Source organism: Pungitius pungitius, chromosome 19 (assembly GCF_949316345.1).
Source record: "Pungitius pungitius chromosome 19, fPunPun2.1, whole genome shotgun sequence".
Classification (NCBI taxonomy): Eukaryota; Metazoa; Chordata; class Actinopteri; order Perciformes; family Gasterosteidae; genus Pungitius; species Pungitius pungitius.
The window spans coordinates 10,153,411-10,160,458 of record NC_084918.1 but is presented as its reverse complement, the minus strand read 5'-3'; positions in this window follow the sequence as shown (position 1 = coordinate 10,160,458).

Genomic DNA, 7,048 nt, shown 5'->3' with positions numbered 1-7,048 from the left:
TTTTTCAGAATACATCTGAAGGGGAGACCAAAAACTGTAGCACTTACAAGTGGAATAAACTGCTTAGAAGATGTTCGAGGGATGATACCCTATTACCGGCAATATGAATGTGAATTCCCTGGGAAGCCCTTTTTGCACTAGCTCGCATACGCACAGTGAATAACATGAGAAATGGGCGAGGAGCCCAAAGTATTCTGTGTGAACTGGAGGGTCCAAGTCGCTAAACGAATCCTAGTACCACAGGATCCGACTTCAAGCCCCCCTTTGGTTGCATCTGCCTGGAATCATTTCACCAACACAAGGTATTCCTGGAAGAATTGATTCTGTTAGATAGCGCATTGATCACACACATCGCCTGCAGACAGAAGATGGCTTTACAAGCAATAAGACGCGAGACAATTATATTATTTTAGTGAAATAAGACGGAGTACAAGCGGTGAGTGCCAATAGCCCAGGCAGGGGAGGAGGGGAGGGGAGGAGGGAAGGGGGGCACACAGGCACCCCCCCTCCCTCCCTCCCTCTCCACGGCTGCTGTGTGTTTGTGCTCCATCCTCAAGTGGCACGATAATCCACTAAACTTTCCTCCACCCGCTCTTCTCAATGCAATCAGGATGCGAAGGCTCACCAGTGATTGCGTTCATTTGTAAAAGCATCCAAGCCAAAATTGAACCCCGAGGCTGATAAACTATAAAGATGCTGATCAGATCGCGGCTAAGGAGTCCACACTCGAGGGCACAAGGTGTCAGGGCGGGAGCCAAAAGAGCAATGACTGTGCCTACCTCACTCGGAGCCAGGCGGCTGCCCCGGAATACAAACAAGAGGAGAGAAAACACATAAAAACGACAACAAACTGCGCCTGGATTTTTCATCCCCCAGCATCTTTCAGAGGGGAGGGGGGGTATTATCTCTTTAGCAGATTAGCCGTTTTTTCCGTTTTTTCGTTTCCTTCTTTTTTATCGACTCCTTTGCCAAATTGGGTGCATTTATTGTCTGAGCTTGAGCAAATGCATTGCATTTTATCAATGATCTCGGGCGCGATACTGTTTGGGGAAGTCGTATGTTCTCCAGCCTGGAATGGAATACCATAAGCCATTCATAAATCTGCAAACTCCACTCCATTTAGTCTGTACGCCGCCCTCCACATTTCTGCCTGTCGCCACAGCATTGTAGGAGTTTCAGCAAGCTAATCTCACAGCGATTGCTGTTGTCTGGCGCTAAATGAACAACATATTATTTTAAACAGACATTCATTCGCCTCTGCTAAAGCACAAAGATTGAGGACAAACAGACCGACTGACACGAAGAAAGAGAGAAAGAAAGAAAGAAAGGGAGGGAGGATCTGACGATGTTTTTTCCTCTCCATCCTCGTGGCCCCCGTGCATCAAATGTCAAAGAGCAGTCAGCGGGAGAGACTGATTCCAGGAGGCGATGTGAATGGGACGATTGAAGACCCGCTTTGATTGACAGCTCTTCCTCTCTCGTGCTGCCCTGAGGGTGATTGACAATGTGGTTCATCTCACATTTTGTGACTGAGCTAATCCGGTAAATTCCTACCAGACGCGGCGCAACTCAGCAGAGACCTGCCGATCCTTTCCCAGGTGGAGTTTTTATTTTATCTCTTCCACCACAAAATAAATATGTTTTTCCATCTGTGGAAAACAAACCAAGGGGGGGGGGGACTATAATTAAATGTAAGTACATAATTAAGCGAGTTTAGAAAAGTGCTAGATTTCAATGAATTAAAATGTAGACTAATTACATTTGGGAATTAGCCTGCTGTTGTGCTAGTGATTAATATTGTCATAGGTTACCGTCTCAATATGCTTCAAGTTGGAAATGGGCTCACCTCACTGGAACGATTGATCTCTTGCCAAGTTCAATAATTAATTGACTCAACGATAGCTGACACCCGAGTGTCTCACATGCCCACGAGGTGCGCCGCTCGTCCTCTCGACCTTGCACCTGTATTTTGATGCGCGTTGACTCCCAGAAATCACTTCCGCTGCATTCGCAGCTGGCTTTTCAAATAGGACCGAAGAGACAAGAATGGGGAAAAAAAACAAGAAAAAAAAAAAAAGAGACCAAATTTACTCACAGGACCTTTAACCCCTGTCTCAGAGCGTGCGAGTGCTACGCCGGTAGAGGCCGAGGGTGACTGCCGTTCTTCCACCACTGCAGCTGTGACCCACATTAGCAAAGCGGCCCAATAAGAAGCGGAATGTGTGGAATATTTGACGCTTTCATTAATCATCATTCCTAAACGATCACTCCGTGAGTGCATTCATTTAAGCGTGATTAATTGCAGAGTGAGCCCAATCAAGCAATGAATTACCTGGCTAACCTTTTTGCAGGAGGTTGGCGTTAACCTCGAGTCAGAGCAGTGGAACCCGCTGTGGTTAACTGTGTCAAGGAAAATTAAGGAAAGACAATAATGACAATCAGTTAATGAGAGCGCGTTTAACAAAAGGACGTCCGTTGTAATGAGGTAATCGGACACAATAAAAGAAGTAACAACTGCTTGAAAGAAGTGCATATATTTTTAGCCGCCCCATTAGATGAGGTTAAATGTAAAAGAAAATACATTACATACAGGCTCCTGCTTGCAACAAGGCTCAGCATTTGTCAGTGTCTGAGGATTTTGTTTTTGAACGTTATTAAAAACAATCCAGGCTTTGCTTCTTGGATCGTTTGCATTGTACGCCCCTCTATACGTTGAGCCGATTCCCTGAGCTCTTTGATTAACAAAACCTAATCAAACCAGCCAGAAAAAATGTAAAGCACTCAAGACAATTTGAAAAAAAAAAATGTTTTCTTCAAATTTGATTGTTACTACCAACTTGTGACTTCTGAATGATTAAGAACAGCGTTTTTGCTGTTGTCTGCCGGGTTTTGTTGAAGCAGAGGCCATGAAGACAATACCCCAGTGTGGGCAGATCAGGTGTTTACTTCATGAGCATGATGAAAGCCTCGCTCACCAGTTGTGACAATGGCCAAGTGAGATAATAGCCCACAGAGATGATTTGAGAATGACTTGTTAAAGCATCAAGGTCGCACGGGGCATTGCACACTCCAAATGGTATGCGTTTGAAGTCAGCGGCACAGGAGGGGCGCGCTACACTGGGTCTGGTTCACCTCCCCGCTTCGCATCATCGGTAGTCTGCTTATGCTCCCAATAATGTCACGTCTTTTACTGCGCGTGCCATTCCTACTTGTGACATTGGAACATGCGAAACGTGAGCGGTTCATTGAAAAGACAGTAAATATTGTGTTAAAACAGACCCGTGTCATTTGACCCAAGCTCCAGAGACAATTCTCATTAAAGTCAAATATTTGGTTCACATACACAAATGAGCCCTCATAAGAGCACGTTTTTATGCACAATTCAAATTCAAATCATTCCTTCTTGACACAGCCGATACATCTGTCACGCAGCTCCTCGTTTTTTTTTGTTGAATAATTAAAAAAAGAAATAGAGAAACATACTAATGAGAGAACCTTACTTGAGGGCTTTGCCGCTCTACTGACTATCATATTAATGTATTCCTGTGTGAATTAAACGCATCATCAAACACCTAAGTTCCCTCCATATTTTCCTCTGAAGACGAGGGCTGGACACTGGGGTCTACCTTGCCCTCTGCCAAAATGAAGGGCATTCTTTATTATAACACTTCTTGTGATTACTTGTTAATAGCCATGTGCCAACCTCTCTTCTCTTTTTAAATTGACAAAAACACTGGGAATTGAGCTTTTTTTTTTTAGAATGACATTGTTTCGGTCAATGATTAAGTCGTTAATGTGTTTCAAGATGATTGTAAAGTGATATGTAGTTTTATTGAGCCTCGCCCGGCTTTGTCATTTTCTAGCGTTTAAATATTTGATCTAAAATGACAAAAATATCTACAAAGCTTGTCGGCAAGTTTTCTTGTGAACAGCAGGATTTCACCTTTTGTTCCGCCTCGAGCTCAGCTGACTGCGTGTGTAATCTGTGCGTGACCTTTCTCCACCTCCTTAAACCTCTCCCCGTTCCTCCCTCCTTCCCTCTGTCCATTCATCCCCGTCTTCCCCTGCACAGATTGACAGTCATCACGGCCCCTTTTTGCTCTCAGTGGCTGACAGCTTGAATCGGCTCATTAAGGCAAATTGGGAACGGGAGACTAAACTGAGCACGCAGAGTTATTTCAGAGGCCGCTTTGTGGCCGAGCAAACATGCCGGCTCATGCTCCATATAATGGCTTGTCCCGGGGTTGAAGAAATATGTTAGATTTAATTATCATAATGGACCATTAGTGCTTTGGTCCTTAAATGGCTGATGTCTTGCAGAGTTTAAGGATAAGTTTATGGTTGTTAGAATGCGGAATACGTTAACAGGAGAAAAAGCCGCTCCTCACACGGGGGGCCAGACAAAAAGGTGCAGAAAGTAGAAAGCAACAAAGCAGGCAGTTAAGAAGGGACTGAAATGTTAGTTTGAATATTTTGAATGGATTCGCCCATAGCTGTTAGAGAGCAAAGCAGGCAATGTGTGATTGATCACGTCCCACAGGGGCGACAGCCAGCCCGCCATTTATACACAACAAATGGCATTGGCTATACTAAACTAAGCTCACACAACCTATGCAGATTGCACAGTCTTTCATTTTCACATGTGCATGCTAAACCTGGCTGATAAACGATTTGCCTAGCAGCGCTTCCATCCATATTTTATCACGGCAGACAATGCTCGGTGGCGTTGCCAGACTTGGTGTGTATCCAGTATCGGGCAAAAAAAAGCTTCTCCTCAACCCCTCAACAGCTTGGCTCCCATAATTAACTTCCACAGGACTGACGGGGGCCGTGGTCCGAGGCTACCGGAAAATGAAACGGAGAAGAAGAGAGGTCGACGAGATATGTTGAAAACCAAATGAACACACGCCGTACAGACAGATTATTTTTGACAGCGATAGCGGCGAGATGTTTTTGGTCAGTCATGCTTGAAACGTATTCATTGTTGCGCGGATAAACTCCTGCGTGCACCAGGCTCCTGTTGAGGGCAGAAATGGCTGAAAGGATTAATGAGCGTTTATTCTCACAGCTCTGCAGTTGCTAAACATGCTGAAAACCTCTAAGCCGTGGCACGCCTGCAACATTTTAAGCCGGTGTTCTGAATGAAGGCAATTTTGCCAACAAATATGAGCGGTGTGGAATATTATGGTTTTTTTAGGTTTTTTTTTATCCAGAGGCAACAGTGTCTGGTAAATCTGGAGCTCCATTTTCACAAACTCTTTTAGAAGACCGCTTCCAAATTTGAAAGTGTCAGATGAAGTTAAACACATGGTGTCACAGACACATTTTTTCAGATAGAATTATTTTTTCATCATGTTGCATGTTTCTTTTGAAGCTTTGAAAAATGTTTTAACTGACCCACAAGACAATTTCTAAGTGTATGATGTACTGAAGGAATAAAATACACACAGAAACAACAAGTGAACATAAAGGCCCTCCACACTTGAGCAAGCTTTTACATTGATAGGTAGTTGACCTATTCCTTGTTTTCACACGCATACACACACACACACACACAACACACACACATACACACACACACACACACACACTCACACACACACATACACACACAGCCTCTGCTCTTCCTCAGTTTAACTTTAACCAGACAGGTCTTCTTCTGGAGGCCCCGGGTGACTTCTCCACTGCATCTGATTGGAGGGACTTAAAAAAAAAGAAGGGATCATTAGTAGCTCGCAGATGACCTCTGACCATCTCTTTAAATCGTTAGCCGGCACGGTGATGGTTTCCATTTCCCGTCCCTATAGGAGATCTTAGAGAACAGGACGCTATGTTATATGGGTGTTGTGACACTGGAATTGATGTGTCATATTGTGTTTCTTAAACCCTTTGAAGGTAAACAGAAGAACATGGAGAAGATGCTATTTTAACTATGCTGGCTCTTCATGTGTCAAATATCTAAAATTAAGATATAAAAAATGCAGACACTGTGACACCGTGAAGAACTTGAAGCGTGAAGCGAATACATCATTGTCCTTAATAGTAGAGAGAAATTCTACGTGGTTTAACATATAAAATGAGCTGTACATACCTGTATTCACCTTCGGTGTAGAACGGCAGTCCCTCAGGATGCCCACAAAATACAAAATAGTCTGCACACGCCTGCTATAAGTGTTCATGAATGTTTGTACAGTTTGTGTGTGTTTGCATCTACAGGTATATGTATATAAAAAGAGACAGCTGGGTAGCTCCCATTCAGTACCCTATCACTTAAATCTGTCTGCGGGGCACAAAGTCCATTTGTCGCGTCACACTTTTGCTATCACACTGCTCTTCAGAGTATACAAACAACAATGCGCACAACAGACCACCACAGGACGCTGCCCCCATCCAATGAGAGCTTTGTATGAGATATGATGGGCACAGGAGGAGGAGAAGGAGGAGGGAGATGTGTGATTAAATGTGCGAGTGTCGCAGCGTGTGCTGCATGTTTTTGTGACTTTTTTTTGTGACTGTGTGTGTACGTACATCATTTGGGTGTGTGCACTGGAGGTGTGTTTGGAGGATACCCGCAGCCTTGCCTCACCGTCCCGTGCCTAAATCATGTGTACAAGCTGTTTCCAATAAACTGTTCAATTTGATAAAGAGGTCTGCTATTATATTACCGAGCCCACAGGGCACTCGGACCTCTAGCTATCATGAATACATTTTCCCTGATAATAATGCTGTGACTTCAATCGCTGCCACTGGAAAAACTCTCCTCCCCACCCCCTCCCTGGAAATCAAGCTGCGAGGCAGGGTGACACCTGTATAAATGGACAGGTGATGAGATTATAATATATTTATGCTTTCTGGGTCAGCGTTAAGGGACTTCTACAAGTGAGCGTGAGTAACACAAGGGACCGGAGGGCGCGAGGGGGCTGTTGCCACAAGGGGTGGGCTCTCTCACCTCGCAGAGAAGGGCTTTTATTCATGAGGGGTAAGCTGCAGAAATACACAGTGTGCCATTTGGACATCAATTCTTGTAGCTTCAGTGGGGCAGGCAAAG